General features: G+C 32.9%; 2 protein-coding genes and 2 long non-coding RNA genes across 5 annotated transcripts in view; 1 reads left to right on the top strand and 3 right to left on the bottom strand.

Moving 5' to 3' along the window:
• Window positions 1–3,860, bottom strand: part of LOC149480817 (uncharacterized) — a 109,737-nt gene extending 105,877 nt beyond the window's left edge. For both annotated transcript variants that reach the window (XM_089705735.1, XM_089705736.1), the window contains exon 1: window positions 3,574–3,860. The gene's annotated coding sequence lies outside the window, so the exon portion shown is untranslated. The remainder of the gene's footprint in view (window positions 1–3,573) is intronic.
• Window positions 1–15,688, bottom strand: part of LOC149480808 (uncharacterized) — a 369,189-nt gene that overhangs the window by 201,119 nt on the left and 152,382 nt on the right. The window lies entirely within an intron of this gene.
• LOC149480812 (uncharacterized) overlaps window positions 1–15,688 on the top strand; it is a 121,048-nt gene that overhangs the window by 27,655 nt on the left and 77,705 nt on the right. The gene's annotated exons all lie outside the window — the stretch shown is intronic.
• Window positions 6,848–8,335, bottom strand: LOC149480816 (uncharacterized). Its single transcript, XR_016316959.1, has 3 exons — window positions 7,771–8,335; window positions 7,583–7,644; window positions 6,848–7,508 (listed from the first exon to the last, which is right to left on the bottom strand). It is a non-coding gene; the product is annotated as an uncharacterized LOC149480816 (long non-coding RNA).

Genomic DNA, 15,688 nt, shown 5'->3' with positions numbered 1-15,688 from the left:
TTACAAAACTGGGACATGAGCTAGTTATAAAAATAACTAGAAGTTATGCATAAACAGGTTAATTAGGCTTTCCATGCATTTAACTTTAGTAGAATAATAATTTAATAAATAAATTACATGCTTGTTGAGATAATCGCATAAGGCCATCAAGATGTACGCAATACACGTTCGTAATCAAATACAATTTAGAAATACAACAATGCATGATTTATAAATGTTTAATTACGATAAAATTAAACATTTTTCATTACGATAGATCTGGAATTTTTAATAATTATACATGAAAAGATCATTTATTTTTCTGTACTTTTAGTAGGTACCTATATTTATGAATCAATGAATTTTTTACTACTGAACGATTTTGTATAAATTTTGGTGCGCGTATACATTATTATACACAATTTTTTTTTTCAGTATAAGCCGAGCACAGTCGCGGGCAGTAGCTATCTTTTAACCTTACAACTACTGTTCTATTTAGTAGGTATGTATGTAACAAACATTATAATATAAATATTTTATGACCTGTCATTGGATTGCGACATTGCGAGAACAGTGAGAGGCAAACCTTCAACTTAGAAAGGAGAATAACGGCTAATTTTAATATTTACTAATTATAGAGAACTATTTATCCTAAGTAAATAGCCTATTATTTTCATGTTTGTATCTAAGGTTTATGTTATTTAAGGGCCGAATTCTTTACGGAGAGATAATTTTTAAAATACAAAAAATACTATTAACAACACGGCAGACGACCTGATCAAAGTGGCGGGGAGCCGTTGAAGTCAGGCCACTGGTGATCGGTCGTTATGGAAATCGGGGGAGGCCTATGTCCTGCAGTGGACGTCCTGAAAGGCTGGACCGAACGAACGAGCTATAGCCAAGAACATAACTTATAGGCATATCCTTTTATCTATTTATTATACCTATTACCTAGTACATACCTTTACCTACACATACATTTAAGTTCCTATATACTTTGGTATGTGAATTGCCTTGTCACTAATAGTTACTGGTTGCATACCGATTCGACTGAATTCAGGAATGTAGTTATGTAACAGCTTAAATGAAAATACAGTGCTTTTTGTCTTTTTAGTTTTTACTAAGTTATCTCATGCCAGTCTTATATTTCATACTTCCAATAAACAAAGAAAATGCAGTAAAATTTGCTATTCTATGGAGACATTATGGAATTTTAGTTATTTAGAGGTTGCGCCCTTGCCAACGTATCGAAGAATGCTGTCTGGTTCGAAACTTATTTTTTTGCAATAAAATTGTAAGGAAGAAAGTTAAAGACTACATATGATTAAATAAAAATGTGTGACGATTATCATTATGTTACCCTATTTTTGTAATCGTTGTGTTGTGAAGTCCCGTGTCCCCAAGTGGGGTAAGGGGCAGATGCATTATCCATACATCTGTTTCACTGATCGATTTTCTTTAGGAACAAATAGGTGATCAGCCATTACATCGTCTCCACCGGGAATCGAACCCAGGGCTCCTCGGTTCTTCGCGCACGCGTCAACCACTGTACCAAGGAAGCGGTCAATTTTTGTAATCAGTTAGGTATTAAACATTTCAGTTTTCAATCAATATAATTTATATACAACTACAACTGCATGACAATCATCTTTTAGTAACATAAACCAGTTTTTGCTTCATAACACTATTTTCATTCATCAATATTCGATTCATATTACAAAAGCGAATCACTGAATTAAACTAATTAGCATGTACCTAAACCAATTAAGAGAAACTTATTCAAAACTTTAAGATAATGCATGCAAAGACGAGATATTTGATATTTAATATACCTAGGTACCTAGTAGGTATTAAATTAATTCATAACTGCCACACATCTTCCGTCAGCTGACTCAATGAATATGCATAATGTCTCAGAATTTTATTAAATGTCAATTGAACAATAAAAAATAATAATCATAAATTAACTCCGTATAATAATAATAAAGATCACCTTTTACTAAAACCAGATTTACTAGAAGTAGGTACCTAGTAGGCTAGCCATCGTGTATTTTGGTTACAATAGACTTGTTCCAATTAAAGAACTGTTTAATCTAGATGAAAAGAAAATAAACAATTAGGTACCTACCTGGTATTTTAAAATATCTTCCGGCATTATCTTGATGCTTGACGTAGCTTACTTTTATGTTAGTTTGCTCGATATGTCCCTACTGTGGAAACATAGCATATTATATAATTTAAAATAGTTTGGAAAATCCAAAAGTGCACGCCTCATATGTAATTTTTTTTAATAATTATTTATTAATTATTATTTTTGTTTATTTATTAATAACAATTAAACCACATCGAATCAGACCCTGAAAAATGAAAGGGTTCTATTCCTGAGCATACTCAAGCGTAAGAGAAAAAAAAAGACTCGATTAGTAAAGTATTTCGGTCGCTATCGTGTTAACAAGAAAATCCTCCGCACATACAGACACACGGACGTCCAAGACAGAACTTTTTTAAACTGTTTTTTAACTAGTTTAAATAACAAAAATGACATCAAAAATATCATGAATGTTAAAAATAGTGTTTTTTCTTAATATGTGTGTGTATGTATTATCTTACAAGTGCAATGTATGATACATAAAGACATTTTAAGTTTGAAAAATCAGATGTTTTGCGCGAAGTGACAGTAGTACCCACCTCAACGCTTCGCTTATGAGGCGTGCAAAAACATAGCAACATCTTAATTCTTAAACATACATGACATTTAGGTACTTATAATAATTAGTTGCGAAAAATAATTGTGCGTTAAGAATTAATACCTACCTACCTACTTGTTTTGATTAAGTTAACATTTCACTCATCAGCCGGCCATGTTTCTGTCTGATCTGTCACTGAGATAATAAGAAAGTACCTACACCAAAACCACGCAAACTTGTGGAATATTTACAGTTACCAACTATTGCTACCTACCTACGTAGTTTAACTGTAATTCCAAAGTAATATTCATGACAGAACAATTTATAATACCTACGCTAGTTCTGGCACGTTGCTTTACTTGCCTTTCGAAAGACTATACCTACCGGTAAACCTAGCGATTGGACAATGGACGCATTATTATCTGCATGCAGTCCCATTGAACCTGTAGTTTTTACTTGAAAGACGAACAAACATCATCAAATGGTTTGCAAAGAAAAATTCCAATTCCTAATTACTTACCCATTTATGGAATAGAAATAAAATGAACAATATACCTAGGTACCTACCTTCCTTCCAACCTTCCTAGGTATTTAATTTATTGCCTATCTAATTTATCTTTTCTTTTTCGTAGGTACTTACCTAGGCACACAATTTTTTTGTAATTTTCACAAAATTTTCACAAAAAATAACAATACAATTTAAATGACTAAGTCCAATACCCAGAAACCTTGAATAGTACGCTAAAACATTGTTATTGCTTACAATGAAAAAGTAAACGTCTCCAACTTAAAGTAAATAATTTTATTTAACCAAATGTGTAAATTAAAAACCATTCGTAAACAACCTTGACAGTATATTCGTATTGTAAAAACTAACTCTTTGTTAATAATATTGAACAAAATTTACCTTGATTATCGCCTTTATCCAAATCTAATCAGCCACGTAAAGATAAAAAATCCTACCGTTTATTAAAAACCGCTAGACAAATATTTCACCGCACTAAGATGTTTTGCAACATTCACAAAACACACAGAATCTTATCACGGATCAACTGTAATCCCACAACACAATAACCACCGGTCACTGTTATACTTTCGCAAAAAAACAAAAAGTATTTTAGTTTTTTTTTTTACGAAAGTTATCACGCGTACTTGGGGACACGCGACACAACCTCTCTCTACAGCAGGTAAGCGCGAACTGAGTGTGAGAAAAAGAAAGGTTTACGGTTCGGATAAGATTCTGTGCGAAAGACAGAGATGCAAGATGAGAATGAAGTTGGCTTCTATTGTGTGACCGAGAATGACCACATGGCATAGTAAATTATAAATATCACGAAGACAGCTTTGTTTTGATTGTACATAGTAAGTACTGGCAATACAGTTTGTGTTAACCCTTATTCAAACGCGAGCCTGTGGAAGAGCTAACAAAAAAATAAGATACGTTCCTGGGTAATTTTAGGTCGTAGATTTCAAAAATACACACAAAAAAGGGGTTAGTGGGGGGGAAGTACCCTTTTTTCGGTGGGAAGTATATATCCCGTCATCTGTTCTCTGTTGTAAAAAGTTTGGAAAGGTGGGAACTATAGCTCCCAGTGTCCACTCCAGCCATCAATATTTTAAAACACTAGTTAGTTGCCCTGACTCCACTTGTGAATTTAATGTTATCGTAAAAAATTATAAAGATCAAGTTTTTTAATAAAGGAGGTGAAAGTACTCATCAATGCAAGTTTCTTTTACTGAGGGAAGAATTCGGGAATTGAAAAATGAATGACTTCAACATAAAAATGGCATTTTTCTAAAACAAAATAAAAGCAATAGGTAAATACTAATGTATTGAGTTGAGATTTCTAATTATCTGATCAGGAAATAACGAATAACAATAAATAAGTTGCTTATACCAACTAAAAAAGATTTTTTAGACACACAGATTTTATATATAGAATTTCCGAATGTCGTGTGCAGTGACGAACACTGGGATGATATCTTCCCACTTAAAGACTTAATTTCAATCGACTCTACCAAGGTATAAACGAAAGATTCTGGGCATATTTTTACGTTTCACGCAACCGTAATATAGTCTAGTTTACATAGCTAGAACTCAAATCTACTTATCTAATTTTTTTTGAGCACTACACCAAAAACTAAAAAATAACGGTCGTTTTCGGCTGCAAAATCACGTTACCTGACTTTGACGTGTGTTTACCATGACATGTAATAATTCTCTGAAAAGTGTTTCCATGAAAAAAAGTTCTCTAAAGTGTTAAGATTGCGTAGATAAATATTACACTGCATTAGGTTTAAGCATATAAAAATAAAACACGATTTACTTCAATCTGAGACGTGGGAAGTATAGCTCCCAGCGTTTTAATAAGGGTTAAATTAAACATAACTAAACAATACGTTTTTCGTTAAGTATTCAATGTATTATACAAATGTTATTTGAAAGGTTATTTGTGTGGAAGTTTAAGCGTGTAACTTTCACCTAATAGTTCAGTATATTTAAGTTTGGCAAAGTATGCAAAAGTCAAAAAACATTGTGTAGGTAGGTAAGTAATAGAACAATCAAACTTTATCAACAACTAGCTGTTGCCCGCAGCTTCGCCTGCGTGGAAAAGATAAATAAACATGATACAAATTTTCATCCCCTATTTTATCCCCTTGGGGGTAGAATTGATCAAAACCCTTTCTTAGGGGACGCCTCACGCCTCCGTCCTAACATCTAACTGCATGCCAAATTTCAGCCCGATTCGTCCAGTGGTTTGGGCTGTGCGTTGATAGATCACTATATCAGTCACCTTTGAGTTTTATAATATATATAGATGTTATTAACTTATTTTAACTATTAATTCCGTAGCTAAGCTAAAAGACTTGCTAAAAGACGTCCACGGATGGAAAAACATATTTATTATATTAGAGCTTTTCACTAAGTACCTACCTACTTATTATTGCTTTGTAATAACAGATAAAAAAATATTTTAGGTAGGTATTCTTGAAATTGATATTTTTTGGTTTTATGGCATTCAAATGCTTTATAAATATAAATTTATTAAGAATAGAAAAAAAAATCGATCACGAGGCGTAGGTATACTTTACTCATTACCAAGAATTTTTATTTTTAAACACTGTCATATAAGTACCTATTGTTTTTGTGGTTTCTATTATATTTAAATGTTCATAACATTTACATGTGTGTCCATACGTATGTCATTCTAATTTCTAAGGGCAAAACATTAACTAATACAAACAGACTGTGATAAAACGCTTTATATAGGAAGCTTTCCATATCATATGGACTTATTACGAGAAGAAAAAATAAAAATTCAACAGGAAAAGGGAACTCTAAAATGATTGCACAGAGTTCGCGCGTTTTTATAGAGGCCACGTGTTTAAGACGATACACAAAAAAAAATCCACTGCTTGGCGGGCGGAGTCTAATAGCTCGCTATCGCGAACGCCGGTGTACGCGAAGTCATTCATTGCAAACTCGCCGCGCTGCCGCTGGCCGACTCGGGACAAACATGTATGGAGTCGTCATACAGTTATAATATTGTTATACATTTATTCAATTGTTGATTTATTGGTTTTATTTTCTTGCTTATAAACAAATAATCTTCTTTCCAACAACTACTTAGACATTATTAATAATTATTATTATTTCGTAATGTTTACTTTATTACAAAATAATACAGGTTATAATTAATAATCTTTAAAATAACAAAAAATATTGTTACTCTGAAAAAATGAAATGGTACTCAATAACGCGGACTACTGAATTGATTTAGATAGAATTTGATGCTGACGTAGATATTACATCATGCCCAGAAATGAAAGGTACTATTTCTGAAAGAAGTTATAAACCCTAATTCTTCTCAGTCAAAGTCAAGAGTGGAAGATATCACTAATACAGTAAAACTGATGCGAAACTTTGGATGTTAATTTGTATATTTTTTTGTTAGTTGTTACTTAATCACGTCAAGACTACATTACCAATTTTGATAAAATATAGCTAATTGCCTGGATTTACACATAGGATACTTTTTATCCGAACTGAACACTTCTGTGGGATAAAACAGGATTCACGATATAACCTAATTCCACGCGGGCAAAGCCGCGGTCGGAATGATATTTTTTTAAATAAAAAAATTGTTTAAAAAAAAACACAAAATATACAAAATACGCATGTATTTATTTTTTGCACTCTATTATAATTGTAATTATTCATTACAAATAATCAAAATAAAATAGCCAGAACAAAGTTAGGCCCTGGTAGGGTAGGTAGGCAGGTACAGCAATGTGAGACGAACACTGGCTTATTTATACCAATAATAATGTATTATAAACATTAAATTAAGTTTACTTTCTAACAACAAAAATACATAATATTAGCTAATGTGAAAGCGAATCAACCAATCATCCCACAAAAATGAAATGTGCACACAAATATTCATCCAAATCGGTTCATGTCATTAGGAGGAGTGACTGCAGCGCCATCTTCCGGGCCCAATTGTGTTTCCAGATCACCCAGGAACTCAATTTAATATAGTTATACAAAATTTTTCGAAATGAAAACTCACATTACTATGTAAATATGAATATAAACCTGTTTTATTACTAAGCAATTTCCCGCACAGGTGTAGTAAGTATAAATGAAATAAATATCAACATCAAATTCTTTATACAACATACTTATCTACCACCTTCTAAGAAATGTAATTCTTGAAATTATTTCGTATTTTTTTAAATATAATACTACTCCAATGAGCTCCTGTTCCATATTATGTCCGCCATACTTCCACTAAGTTCACCATGATTTTTTATTTCTTTGCACTTTGTTGCTTTTTGCTAAAAATGGAATCATGCGATAAAACCAGTAGAACGTTGATAACATACATTTTTGACTGAATAAAGGTACTTACGAAGGAGTGGGTTCACATTGTGAACAATCAGTGGGTTTATTTTCCTTCTGGATTCCGGATTTCTGAAAAGATTATCTATGCTATAAATGAAAAAATCTTACACATTCGTTATGTACTTAAAACAGGGGTACATATCAAACATCGTCTATAATACAATTATCATCAAATTTAAAATAAAACCAACTTACTTCATTAATTTGTTCCAATTGTAAGCATTCTTTTTCCTCTAACCTTTATGTTTCTTCTTCTTATTTTCTTTATTGTCCCCATTTGTCTCATTTTGTCTTATCGTGTTGTCACCCTTTTTTACGATTGCGCGAGCGACACAAGTTCCCCGTGTGACGGCCGTAGCGGGAATGACTCGTGCAGCGATCGGGGTAGGAAGGTACAGGGCGGCTCTCGCTATATTGGCTGGTCGCGCGCTAATTTCAAGTATTTCTTGTTTATTTCAAAACCATCACATATTTCAAAATTCTAAATCGGTAGACGTATAGGTTGTATATTTTATAGTTAATATCCAAAAAGTCGTAACTTTACGTTTGTTATTTTGAAGATGCCAGAGATTATAAAAAAATAACAATGAGAACTTTGTATTTTTTTTCTATCGAGAAAATATCATGGAATCATGTTTCTAAAACGGTAGACGTATTGTGTTACTATTGAACTTTCTTGTCAAGAATTTTCATCACGACAACTTTAATAATATAAAAATTACGAAGGTTTAAAAAGGGCCGTAAATGTTAGAAAAATTAATTCATCACCTTAAAGATCTTTATTTGATGGTTTTAATGCATTCGGGCTTGATTGCTTTGGGTTCAGTCGTAATAAAAAGGAATTAAATGACGGTGAATACCCGCTGGTAAATAAATATTTTGAGGATTATTTAAGTAGAATTATGGCTTGTTAGTGTTAGCGAATGAATCTAGATACGAAGCAGCTAAAGAAGGTACTATTCAGCGTTGTTTTTGCTTCTTATTATTTTAAAGACTTTTCTTTACAGTACAAAATTATGTGTTATATTTTTGCGTGGAAGGATAATGTTTTTACTTTCTATCAATGTAGGTACACTGAACGCTTCTCATATAGAATCGTAGTAATTTACAATTCGCTCTGAATATTAAAAAAAAAACATGTTTCTTATGTTTAATACGTTAATAAAAAAATCAATCATTAACAAAATTAAAACACACAAACAGGCACATTAATTCAGATCATGTGTTTTTCTAACGAAATATCTCTTTCTTTAATAAAAGCAACGAGGCGAGATCAACAGATAATGTTCGAATTATACAGCCTCCAAAGACTCCGACCTTTCTTATCTGGTTTTTCCTTTTTACTTGCATTTTAAAAACATTTTGTCCTTATTGTAGATGTTAGAGAATATTGCCAGTTGTTTCATTACTTTGATATCTTTGTTTTTGACTACGAAAATATATTTTTAAATTTATAATTATTAATAATAGAAGGTGAATAAACTTCTTTGTTTATTATTTTAAGTCGTAGAATTATTGTAAATAAGTTTTATAAGTTTTTAATTAATGTCTGCTGTGTACTTATCCGGACTTTGCAAATCGATTAACTACTTACCTAATGGAAAGTCTGGGCGAGTGGCTAGTATATTTGGAAAACAAACATACAAAGCTTTAAGATAAATCAGAAGTCGAGCCTTTTACATTGTTTTTTTCCACTTATATACTAAAGCATACTTTTTCCATAGAAAATCTGTCTTTGCCAGTCCTCCATCTTCACAGACTGTACCAAAAGTCCAGGCTTTTAAAAACATTTAAATCCAACTCAAAGGACCCAGAGTGCACCATTCAAGGATACATCGGGGTGCAAATGTGCGGCTATTCAGAAAGGCGTTCTCCGCCAGTCAAGTGGCGTTCAAAAGCACAGCTAAAAAGGTAAAAAGCTTGCTCTTTGTTGCGTGGTGGTGCGTTTATGTTGTTTAAGGGTAGCGATTCTATTGTTGGTTTTTAATTATTTAATGAGGTACTTCTAGTTCTTCGTATATTAAAAAGTATTTCAAGTAATTATTTTTATAACATTTCGTAAGAGAGCACGTATTATTTAACTTTCAGTGGAAAGGAAAGTAATTAATTTTAAAATTCTTTATGTTTTTTCTGTACGTATCATATTTAAATTGCATTATTTTGGAACGACATTCTAAATAATTAAAATTTTAGACACAGAATATATATAATGGAATATATAAAATAACTGAACGTATCACTGCACACATAAGCACATTATGTAGGTAGGTAATAAGAAATTTAAGTAAAGGTTGTTAATATTATAAGCTCTTTGTTTTACACACCTGATTATGTTTAACCGACTTTACAACAAAAAAACAACTTAGGATTATTTTTCGTCTTTTCCCGCTCTCTTATCTAATGTACCCTCTAGTTCAGTGAGAAGAGACTTTGTAACAATAGTACGTGCCTTCGATGCCAGTTGGACAATGTTTCCAGTCGATACTTACCTAAATTACTGATGTTAGTTTTAAGAAGACTAAGTTAAAGTTAAGATTGAGACGGAATTTTAATTTGTTGATTAACTGTCTGTATTTAGATACTGTGTCGATTTTGAATAATTGATTAATTTTTAAAATAGATTTCAATGAATATCGACGGATATTTAATTTTTATTTTTTTTTGGACATGAAGTATGAACCATCATGTGAAAAACTTTCAATTTCATATCTTATAAAAAACTACTTTGTAACTTAGTAAAAATTTTTAAGCTACATATTAGATATACTTAAGCATATATGTACATGTAGGTACTATATATAATTTTATACATTTTGCGTGAAATATAAACCTTTCCATCCATCCTTAAAAACTATCCCGTTTATAATTTTAGTAGGATTTATGTACTAACATTTATTTAAATAAAGCTCTTTCCTCTAGAACTTTAATACGAATGAATTATAAACAGAGTTGCAAAGTATATCGCTAAATAAATGTTTTGGCAGCTGTACAGTGTGACAAGATTCAGTCTGCTTTGATAGACCACTGGGAAGTGGAAACTGAGTCTTTGCGAATTAAGCCGAAGTCAAACTGCTACAAAAATTGGGGGAAATATTGTGATATGAGTGCAGTAAAATAAAATTATGCCGTAAATTGTGTGAACTAAATTTTGACCTGTGAGTTGTGAGAAATCTGAAAATATGGACCTTTATCAAATACTTTTACTATAATTTATATTAATTGTTAGTAACTGTTCTGACTAAGGAGTCAAAATTTTTTTAATGCCATCAACGAGGACACACAAATAATAATAAAATTAAATATTAGATGAACCACGCAACTCCGTCTGCTCTAAAAAGGATTATTTTTTACGATTTTTTTGTAATATTTTGTCGATGCTCTGTCTCCTATTAGTTATATGCCTATAGTATTCCTCGATATTTTTAATCCAAGGTAGGTGTACGTATTTATTTCAGACTAGCTGTTGCCCGCGACTTCGTCCGCGATTACGTCGTTTTTCGTCATTCGTCGTTTAAAAAAAATACGTGACACTTTATTTTTGAATGTTCTTAATTGTCTCTTATAAAAATAAACTACATTAAAATTGAATACTCTGATGAGGAAATCTTAAAATCGGAGGACATCGAAAATCTGAGGAAAACATGAATTTGATTTAAATTCTACATTACTTAGTAATTCAAATAATAATCTAAATTAAATGTAGATTAACAGTTTGAGCGCATCATTATACAGGGTGTAATCGTTAAGTGTGCACAGGCGATTTTTCCGTAAGTATCACAGATAACAAAAAACTTTAAACTGATATCGAAAGTACTTAACCTAATGAGTAAAATGGCTGTAACAAATTTTTAAAAATAAATCGAGAAATATCAAAAAAATTATCTTTAAACCCTCCCATACATTAAGTATGAAATATGAATATCCCATATACCTACATTTAATATGAAAGATTTTAGCTTTCTTTTTCTTTTTTTGTAAATGTCTGGAAAATCCCCGGGAAATGCTCGGAAAATCCCCGGAAAAGCCTGGGAAATTCCCGGAAAATAACCGGAAAATGCGTGGAAATTTCCGGAAAAACCGTGGGAAAATCCCCGGAAAATGTCTGGAAAATCCCCGGAAAAGCCTTGGAAATTCCCGGAAAATAACCGGAAAATGCCTGGGAAATGCTCGGAAAATGCGTGGAAATTTCCGGAAAAACCGTGGAAAATCCCTGGAAAATATCCGGGAAATGCTCGGAAAATCCCCGGGAAATGCTCGGAAAATCCCCGGAAAATGCTCGTAAAATCCCTGGGAAATTCCCGGAAAATGTCTGGAAAATCCCGGAAAATAACCGGAAAATGCCAGGGAAATGTCTGGAAAATATCCGGAAAACGCGTGGAAATGTCCGGAAAAAGCGTGGAAAATGCCTGGAAAATGCCCGGAAAATGCTCGGAAAATCCCCGGAAAATATCCGGAAAATGCGTGAAAATGTCCGGAAAAAGTGTGGAAAATGCCACTTCAAATTTGCGAAGTAATTAAAGCAGAAAACCAAAAAAGAAAAATAAAGCTAAAATCTTTCATATTAAATGTATATGGGATATTCATATTTCATACTTAATGTATGTGAGGGTTTAAAGATAATCTTTTTGATATTTCTCGATTTATTTTTAAAAATTTATTACGGCCTTTTACTCATTAGGTTAAGTACTTTCGATATCAGTTTAAAGTTTTTTTGTTATCTGTAATACTTACGGAAAAATCGCCTGTGCACACTTAACGATTACACCCTGTATAATATGTACCTAAGTATTAAATTACGTTAGTTTACATAGTAATTTTACTAAAAACACGATGACTTTCTTTCGCGCTCGGTACAACAAACTAAGCATGTTTGTGGTACGTGGCCCGCATCACTTGACCCCCCGCGAGTTCCCCTCCGTTACTATGCGAAAATACATTCGTCGCCCTACTGTAGGAAAAATTGTAATATTTTAAATTCGAGAAATATTGATTTCTTGTATTCGACTATTCGTTGTAGTCGAATACAAAATATATTTGAAGAAACTTAGGTTGGCCTTCAGGCAAAAGGGATCCTATCAAATGATAAACTTGACCTTGTATCTTAAAAGTAAGCATGAAAGGATCCTCTGATAATTGTTGAGCACCAAAGGATCATTTAAAACGCATTACTATAAGAGCGAATATTGTCTAAGAACTGTTTAGATTGCACATGTTCCTCTAAAAGTAGTGATTTCAAAGGTTCTGGTGTATCTTCAAACGAAAGCCGACTCCTTACTCCTCTTTAAAGCATTACAAAAAGAACATACTACGTTAATATCGCCTATACAGAAGATGATCTGTAATCAATTGTGAGGTTATAAGCAAACCCACTTTTATATTTGTCGGACCACACCACCGAATTCGTAGATTGATCTTCTATGTTTACCTCTTAAGTCATTAAGACTGTCGAAATCTGTCTACAGTATGACGGGCCTCTCGCTATTCGTCCGTTTCAAGAGACCAAATAGTTTCAATTCTTAATCTTTCATTAAACAAACTTATTAATCGTACTTGTCTCAAATAATCTTGTCTCAAATAATGGTAATATTCGCGTCCCTACTCTAGTCATTGCTTATGCTCATGTTCATCTTCAAGAGATCGAATAATATTATGGTGCACCCTATCATTTGTCAATCGGTCTTCATATTGAATAAAAGTTTCAGATTATCGAGATAAAATATGAAAGAAAGAAGAAAGAAAGAAAGAAAAGTTTATTTAACACCACACACATAATAAAAGAAAAAAAAATATACAAACTAAACAAAAGCAACAAATAAAATAAAAATAGTGACTTATTCCTAATCAGTGTGGTGCTAAAAAGGGTCGCTACTCAGCATGTGCTGCACTTGTTGTGAAGCGCTGATTTTCAGTAGCCCCTTGTTGGAGTGCCAGTCAATAGACTCAAGTTATAAAATATACATATTATAATTTCTTATGTATACTTAAATATAGATAATAATATATAAATATATAATAATTAATAAAATACACAACACAAGTACAAATTAATAATAATAGTAATATAAACAAAACACAATAACAAATTTTTTTTACATATAATATAGATATGAAATATAGCACAATAAACAATGAACACAATTGTACCCTGTAATATCCTATGCGACTAAGGCTGGTTACGAAACTCGGTAAGAAGTTGTTTTTTAAAGCCATGTTTAAAACTTGCTAAGGTCCTCGAGTTTCGTAATGGAGGTGGTAAATTATTCCAGCACTTAGTCGCACTATATTTAAAACTACCTTTAAAAATTGATTTATGGTGTTTTGGTACTGCCAGTTTGACGAGGGTCGCCCTAGTAGTTATACCATTATTACATCCCATCCATGTCAGTTTATTATAGAGGTACGCTGGGGCTTTGGTACTGATCACATCGAAGAGAAGAGATGCAAGATGTAAACGCCTACGATGGTCCATGTTAAGGATGTTTGCTTTTTTTAAATATGGCGAGATGTGCGTTCGAGCAGGAATATCCCAACAAAACCTTGCGCAAGCATTTTGCACTCGTTGAATGGCGTTTTTAGTACGAGATAGGAGACGGGGACCGTACATTACATCCGCATAGTTGAGTTTTGACAAAACCAAAGACTCACATAGTCTGAGACGTAGACGAGGATCTAGGTAATTTCTTATGCGATACAATAGTTTTAATCGGTAGAAGCAGTTTGCGATTGTCGTATTTATGAACTTTTCGAATCTAAGTGCTTCATCGAAAATTACACCTAGATTCCGAGCCTCACGCACACGTTCCAACGGGACTCCGTTTACATGCAACAGCGACGTTTGTTGCTCAATCTGTTTAATAATTTGAGGAGTACCCAGTATCATAAATTTGGTTTTATCGGCGTTAAGCACTAATGCGTTATTTATTGACCATTTTGAAATGCTGTCCAGATCGTCATTTAATTTTTGTATAAATTCGTCAGTTTTATCAGGTTTAAAAGAGGTATATAATTGGACATCATCAGCGTAAATATGGTAGTGGCAGTACTTAATATGCCATTTGCGATCAGCTGTGAGACGTTATACCCTCTCAGTGAAAGTTTCGGTCTCACAGGATAGTACATGCCGTTCGCGGTCAGCTGTGAGCCGCAATTCTCGTTGTGAAGCGGTCTCAGGTTCTCGGCACAACACAATATGTTGTTTTCGGTCAATAGTAAGCCTCTTACCTCTAACGATCCTTGAGAACTCTTATTTCTCATTTTCTTAGCTTTGCTCGAATTTCGATATAAAGATTTTTTAGGTGGCACTGATGCGAGTAAATAAAAATTAAGTTAAAACGGACTGAGAGTGTTATAATCATCAATCATCATCATCATCATCATCAATACATATAATAAAATTGTGGAAAAGCGATGTCTGTACAATGAAAATATTTAGAAAAAAATTAGCAGGTGTTATTATTAAATCGATCTTGAACCCAAAACTGTAGTTAAAATTTTTTTTGTCTGTTTGTCTGTATGTTTGTGCACGCTAATCTCAGAAACGGCTTATCCGATTTAGATGCGGTTTTCACTAATGTATTGTGGTAATCTTCATTTAACAGTTAGTGTTTATTTCATGTCAATCGGTTCATAAATAAAAAAGTTATGACAATTTATAAGTAATCACGGCGAACATTTGCTAAGGCATTCTATTGTACACTGTACAGTGTACGATAAAACGTAATTTATCTGTTATACGCTACAGTTATTCCTTTACATGTCCAGATAATCATATCAAAATTCCCCAAGGGTTTGGGGGTAAGCTGAGGTAGTAGGGGGGGCGGGGTCAAATTAACATTATGGTTACTTCTAATAGGTAAATTTTCCACACAAAATGTCCTATTATGTCGTATTATATTTTTAACCCGCGACGCAAAAAGACGGGTGTTATGTGTTTGACTGCTATGTATTTCTGTGTGTGTGTGTGTGTCTGTCTATGGCACCGTAGCTGGCTAACAGGTAAACCGAATTAGATGCGGCTTTTTTTTGTTAGGCAGCATATTTTCCGACGCTGGTTCTTAGATAAATTGTATCGAAATCGGTTCATCCACTTATTATACCTACATAGGGGTAAAAG

This window comes from Colias philodice, chromosome 17 (genome assembly GCF_061535455.1).
Source record: "Colias philodice isolate Cphi_HAF_F1 chromosome 17, ilColPhil1 Martin Lab GWU primary, whole genome shotgun sequence".
Lineage (NCBI taxonomy): Eukaryota > Metazoa > Arthropoda > Insecta > Lepidoptera > Pieridae > Colias > Colias philodice.
Note: the sequence above shows the minus strand (reverse complement) of the source record. Positions and strands in the feature narration are given on the sequence as shown.